Source organism: Taudactylus pleione, unplaced genomic scaffold (assembly GCF_031769625.1).
Source record: "Taudactylus pleione unplaced genomic scaffold, aTauple2 ptg000354l, whole genome shotgun sequence".
Lineage (NCBI taxonomy): Eukaryota > Metazoa > Chordata > Amphibia > Anura > Myobatrachidae > Taudactylus > Taudactylus pleione.
The window spans coordinates 184,023-190,234 of NW_028284755.1; the positions used below are offsets into that span (position 1 = coordinate 184,023).

The 6,212-nt window shown below is 43.8% G+C and overlaps 1 pseudogene; it reads right to left on the minus strand.

Annotated features, from left to right (window-relative positions):
• Positions 1 to 5,547: 5,547 nt before the first annotated feature.
• LOC148508574 (5S ribosomal RNA) lies at positions 5,548 to 5,666 on the minus strand (annotated as a pseudogene).
• Between the last annotated feature and the right edge of the window lie 546 nt (positions 5,667 to 6,212).

The following is a 6,212-nucleotide window of genomic DNA, read 5'->3' on the forward strand; positions in this document are numbered from 1 at the left end:
AATACCGACTGAAGGAGAACAGAGGAACCCACTGCAGGGAACACATGCAGTCACACAAATTAGATAAGGACCCAACAAAACAGCAGGAACGCAGCGCTGGGCGGGCGTCCAGTATCCCCTGTGGAATCGGAGAATGGGATTTATCGGTAAGTACCAAAATCCTATTTTCTCCTTCATCCACTAGGGGACACTGGAGTTCAAGACAGTGGGGACATCCCAAAGCCAACCTCCCGGGTGGGAAGTGCGGAGAACTTGCCGACCTTTCGGCCAAACGAAACAGGGACCGCCCAAGACTGGAGGCATGTCGTAGATCCAGGAGACAATCAAAGCTCCTTGCTGAACTGTCAGACATTCCAGAACTAACAGTGTAAATTTAATGGAATATTATGGCTAGCGAGAGAGTACACGCAGATGAGAAGCATCAGAACACCGTAAGCTCAGCCAAAAACAGACCAAGCAAGACCGTTGTGAGCAGAAGACCCCAACCAGAATCCATAGAATGGCAGTAACATGAGAACAAAACTCGAGAAAACCGTAGCAGTGACAACTACAGGAAGCTGCAACAGTCGCAGACAACAGAATCCCAGCACTGCGGGACATCAATCATATAGATAAAAGTATAACGATACCAATCTACAGAGACAGAACTGATCCTGTCCACAGACTGCTAACAATGCATACAGGGAGGCAAAAGTCACGACCTAACAGTCGCCCTGAACCATTCTCAAGGTCCAACAACTAAAAGGTTGTTAACCAGTGGAAGGGTTAGACCATAGAAGTTTTCAACGAGTGAAGATCCCACTAGGCATGAGGCAGAGGCGGATACGAGAGGATTGAGACTACATTTCCTTCCAGGGGGGCAGACGGCAGTACCACCCATCCTGTCAAACAGCAGACAACTTCCTACATGATGGAAGTGTTTAGGCAGTACCAACTACTGGCCTGAACATGGTATGAAAAACAACCAGGATACCCTAGCAGAAAAAGAGCACGGATGCAACCTCCACCCAGGGAGAGCTACCAATATAGGGAAGCATCCCATCCGCAAGGCTAGAGCACTAGGACAACTATGAAGGTACCATTCAAGTGAATTTATCAACAGATACTGAACAGGAAACCAACCAGGCCCCCTGCTCAAACCGATTCCAGTAGAATAGTGTTAGTAATCTCAACGAAGGAACTATGCACCCACACACCAGGAAAGCTCTAAAGTGTAGAGCCAACTGATTTAAAAGAACGGATGGCTGCTAGGACAGCAGCTAGGGTGCGTAAGGGAGAATAACGTCAGGTTGTATGAAAGAGAAGCATCTTCCGAGGCATTAGTGAGGTAAGCCCGCTTACCTGTGAGCGACCAGTAGCCTTCTGGACGCTATGTAGAGGTCACTGACCTTTTCCATCTCACAGCAACCCACCACATCACGTATAGAGAGTAGCCTCAGTGGGCTAAGATCAATGCTCTACTGCACGGACTTCAGTCTGGAGATGTTGCAGTAGAAAATACTGTAGAAACTAGCAAATTGTTAGTGGAGACAAGAAGTTCGTACAACAGGACTCTATACCTGAGCTTGTTCCATTAGGGATATGTATCCATAAAGAGATTATACATATACTCCAAAACTGGTCTGCTAGTGTATCCTTACATTAACACTTATAAACGGTGAAGTCTGTATTACGCCCACCAACTGATACAACCCAGGCCAGGCCCTGCCTATATCGGCGGGTGGCCCTAGGGCTCATGTAATTTAACTAATTAAGCCCTGATAATGGAATAGATCCTGGATTCTCTATGTACTGATAGGAAATGTACCTAAGGGCCCTTTAGATACCTATTTTATTGAGATATGCGACAAGACAATAATATGAAGAATCGATACTGAGAAAGGTACCTGTACATAGACATAGAATGCGTTAGTTATCCCAAGTAAAGAAGAGATATATCTGTTGTGATAACCCCAGTCAGGGTTAAAAAACAGATTTTTCCAATTATAAGGAAAATTCATACAAGGAACGGGAATATATCAGTATATATACACATACACACAGACAAACATAGCTGCATGAAAAGGCAATCTCTTCGAAAGGAAGAGTTAGTACCGACATAGTAAGTTACTTGTCAAACTCCTGCACCAGGAGAACAGCATGCTATATCTATATATACACACATATATATCCTGCATTCTTAGTGTCTTATAAGTTTGCTACTAAGTGCGCCATAGAGTGTAGTTGTAATTAATAGGTCCCCCGAAGGGGGTGCCGTAGATATAGACTGATGGAAACAGGACTATAACCAGAGGAGGGTGTAAGTACATATCCTTATATACATGTGTGGACATACATGAAGGCCCCAGGACATGTATAGAGTCCATACAAGAAGCAATGCCTTAGGGAATTGTGACTATCACTATGTAAGTTGCAGAACATGACTCTAGTCTATAGAGCCACCATATAATATGTATGGATATAGCCTACAGCTTCTGGTAAAACCTGGCAGCTTTCCATATGTGGAATAATAGGTTACCTTAATGATTGTGGAAGTATAGCCATACCTACACATATTCATAATTATATACATATACACACCAACTCAATCCCTAGGGAGAGATGGTGTAAGCGGAGTTATAGAACAACTACCGGATCAGGAGAGTCCAGCCTCCAATCGCAGCATCTTTCTTTAAATATGCTAGGTATCAGACATAAAACTGATAAGAACAGATCCTACCCTTACTTTAAGGGTAAGAAGCAATAATTATTTATTAACAGTTGCTTATATAGCGCAGCATATTCCGTTGCGCTTTACAATTGGAAACATTTATAGAACAAAACAGGGTAATAACAGACAGACATAGTGGTCAGGTGGCCCTGCTTGCAAGCTTACAATCTATAGAGAAATAGGCATTGATACACAAGGATAGGTGCTATACATATTGCAATTTGGTCCGGCCAGAATGCAGTGTTTCTTGGTGGGCTACATGATCCAGTCACACAGGAATGTCAGCCAAATGTCAGGAGTATGTGAAGGAAAGACAATATGTGAGGTTATGTGTGGACTGTGAGAGGGGATGTAATAAAACATGGAAGCTATGAAGGTTATGTGGTCAGTTCTGGAATCTGATAAGCTTGTCTGAAGGTGTGAGTTTTCAGGGAACGCTTGAAGGATTGAAGACTAGAGGTAAGTCTTATTGTGCGTGGTAAGGCATTCCATACAGTGGGTGCAGCCCGAAGAAAGTCCTGTAACCGTAAATGGGAGCAAGTAATGCGTGGGGATGAGAGACGCAGATCTTGTACTGAGCGGAGAGGTCGGGTTGGGAGATATTTTGAGATGAGTGAAGAGATGTATGTTGGTGTAATTTGGTTAATGGCCTTATGTGTAAGTAACAGTATTTTGTATTGAATACAGTAGAAAACCGGCAACCAATGGAGGGACTGACAGAGCGGGGCAGCAGACGATGAACGTTTGGCAAGGAAGGTAAGCCTCGCAGCTGCATTCATAATGGATTGTTATGGCGATAGCCTGTTTTTGGGAAGACCAGTAAGGAGACTATTGCAATAGTCAATGCGGGAAATAATGAGTGCATGGATTAGAGTTTTTGCAGTGTCTTGTGTGAGATATTTTCGAATTTTGTATATGTTTTTTAGATGTATGTAACATGATTTTGAGACAGATTGAATGTGGGGAACAAAGGACAGTTCAGAATCAAGGATGACACCAAGGCAGCGAGCTTGTGGGGTGGGGTGGATTGTTGAGTTATCTACAGTGATAAAGAGATCAGATTGGTAACTATTATTGGCCGGTGGAAATACAATTAATTCTGTTCTAGAAATATTAAGTTTCAGATAGCGAGATGACATCCAAGATGAAATGTCATAAATACATTCAGTGACACGGACCAATACAGATGTGATAAATCTGGAGAGGATAGGTAGATTTGAGTATAATCCGCATACAGATGGCACTGAAATCCAAAAGAGCGGATTAGTTTGCCAAGAGAGGTGGTATAGATTGAGAATAGTAAAGGACCTAAGACAGAGCCTTGCGGTACTCCAACTGATAGAGGTAGCGAAGAGGAGGCAGAATCAGAAAAACGGAACAGAAAAAGAGCGATCAGATAGGTAGGAAGAGAACCAAGAAAGAGCTGTGTCCTTAAGACCTAGGGATTGTAATGTTTGTACGAGAAGAGAGTGGTCAACAGTGTCAAAAGCAGCAGAGAGATCTAGAAGAATTAGGAGTGAGTAATGGCCTTTAGCCTTGGCAGTGACCAAATCATTTACTACCTTAGTCAGTGCTGTCTCTGTGGAGTGCTGGGAATGAAAGGCAGACTGAAGTGGGTCCAATAAGTTGTGGGTGTTAAGAAAGTGTGTGAGGCGGGTGTAGACAAGTCTCTCCAGTAGCTTAGAGGGGCATGGGAGCTGGGAGATAGGACGGGTCAGAATTTTGTTTTTTCAGAATGGGAGTAATCACTGCATGCTTGAACAGTGATGGAAAGATGCCAGTAGAAAGAGAGAGATTACAGATTTTAGTTAAGGTAGGGATGAGCACAGGAGACAGAGCTTTACTAATTTGTGAGGGTATAGGATCTAGAGGAGAGGTAATAGAGTAGGAGGATGAGAAGAGTGTAGATACTTCATCTTCATTTGTGGGGTCAAATGAAGAGAATGTGCCAGAGGGTTGAGGTAGGGAATTGACTAGGTCACTAGCTGAGGAAGAGAATAAAATTTCATTTCGGATATTATCAATCTTGTCCTTGAAATAGGAGGCAAGATCTTGTGCACAGATAGTAGCAGGTGGCTTGGGTGAGGGAGGGGTAAGAAGCAGTTTAAATGTATTAAAAAGTCCCTTGGGGTTAGAGGCTTGAACAGAGATAAGAGATATATATATCCCTACATGCCTACGCATACCTACATACAAGATTAGTAGACGACGATAACATTTTAAAAATATAACATGAGCAATAGTTAGATCCATGGAAGGAACTGAGCCCCAGGTCTTAACGCAGGGCTTAGTATAAAATACAAGGATATACATGTGGCTTACCGGTGTTACCGGTGTACTCGCCTTATCAGGTGTGCCATTCTGGCTCCAGATGATGGAAATCAAAAGATGACCTCAGTGATGCGAGACAGCAATGCCAACCACCACAACGGCCATACGTTACTACTTCGTCTTGTGTGTGCTGCCGAAGGGAACAAATAAGATATAAATCCATATAGATGCACAGATGCATACCCTCTAAGGTAAGCACCGAAGGCTGGTGAGATTTAGTATATGTGCTGCCACATATATGCATGAGAAGAGTACGGCCCCTCTTTAAGGCGAGCCAATGTGAGGCATAAGCCTGGGGATGGGACCCACAATTGTGCTAACCGTGGGTTAAAGATATGCAATAACCATAATTTCTGGCAGCAGCCAGAACAGTGGCCCAGACTATGCATATATACACATTTAGGCAGAGTATTTATGTGATGCATGATTTCTGGCAGCTTGCGAGAAACACGCTGCATTATTCTGTTACACATCAAGCATATTTGCCACAGATATTCAATGTGATAAGCCTACCGCACCTGGTATTCCCAGGCAGTCTCCCATCCAAGTACTAACCAGGCCTGACCCTGCTTAGCTTCCAAGATCTGATGAGATCGGGCGTGTTCAGGGTGGTGTGGCCGTAGACCTGATAGATTTATGGTGGGCAAAGTGGCATGGACACAACCTCTATATTAGGCTACGGCATGTTCCTCCCTGTGCTTCAGGGTGCCTGGGACCCGGACACTCACTCTATAGTAGTGGCGGCGGGTCCTTTTTTGTAGGAGGGATCGCAATGGGAACCAAACACACTAATTCAGTGCGAGGCAGCAATGTCAGCCACCCCACCTGCTGTCAAAAACAGTGAGTAGTAAGTTACTCACAGCCTATCAACAGGCAGAAGAAGTACATTTCTGCTATATATAATTTTAAACAAGTACACTGCCCAGTTCCGTAGGGAAACTACCGACGTGCAATATAACATAGATGAGGCAGAGCCAGAATCTATATAAAGTCTGCAGGTTAAATTACAAACTCCACAGTTGTGCTGTTAAACCTACAGCACCTGGTCTTTAATATGTTTAAGTAAAGAAAATAGTGGGAGAGGCGCATATGCAAGCACAGGGAGAATACACAAACTCCAAACAGTTAGGGCCGTACTGGGAATCAACCCCAGAACCTCAGTGCTGTGAGG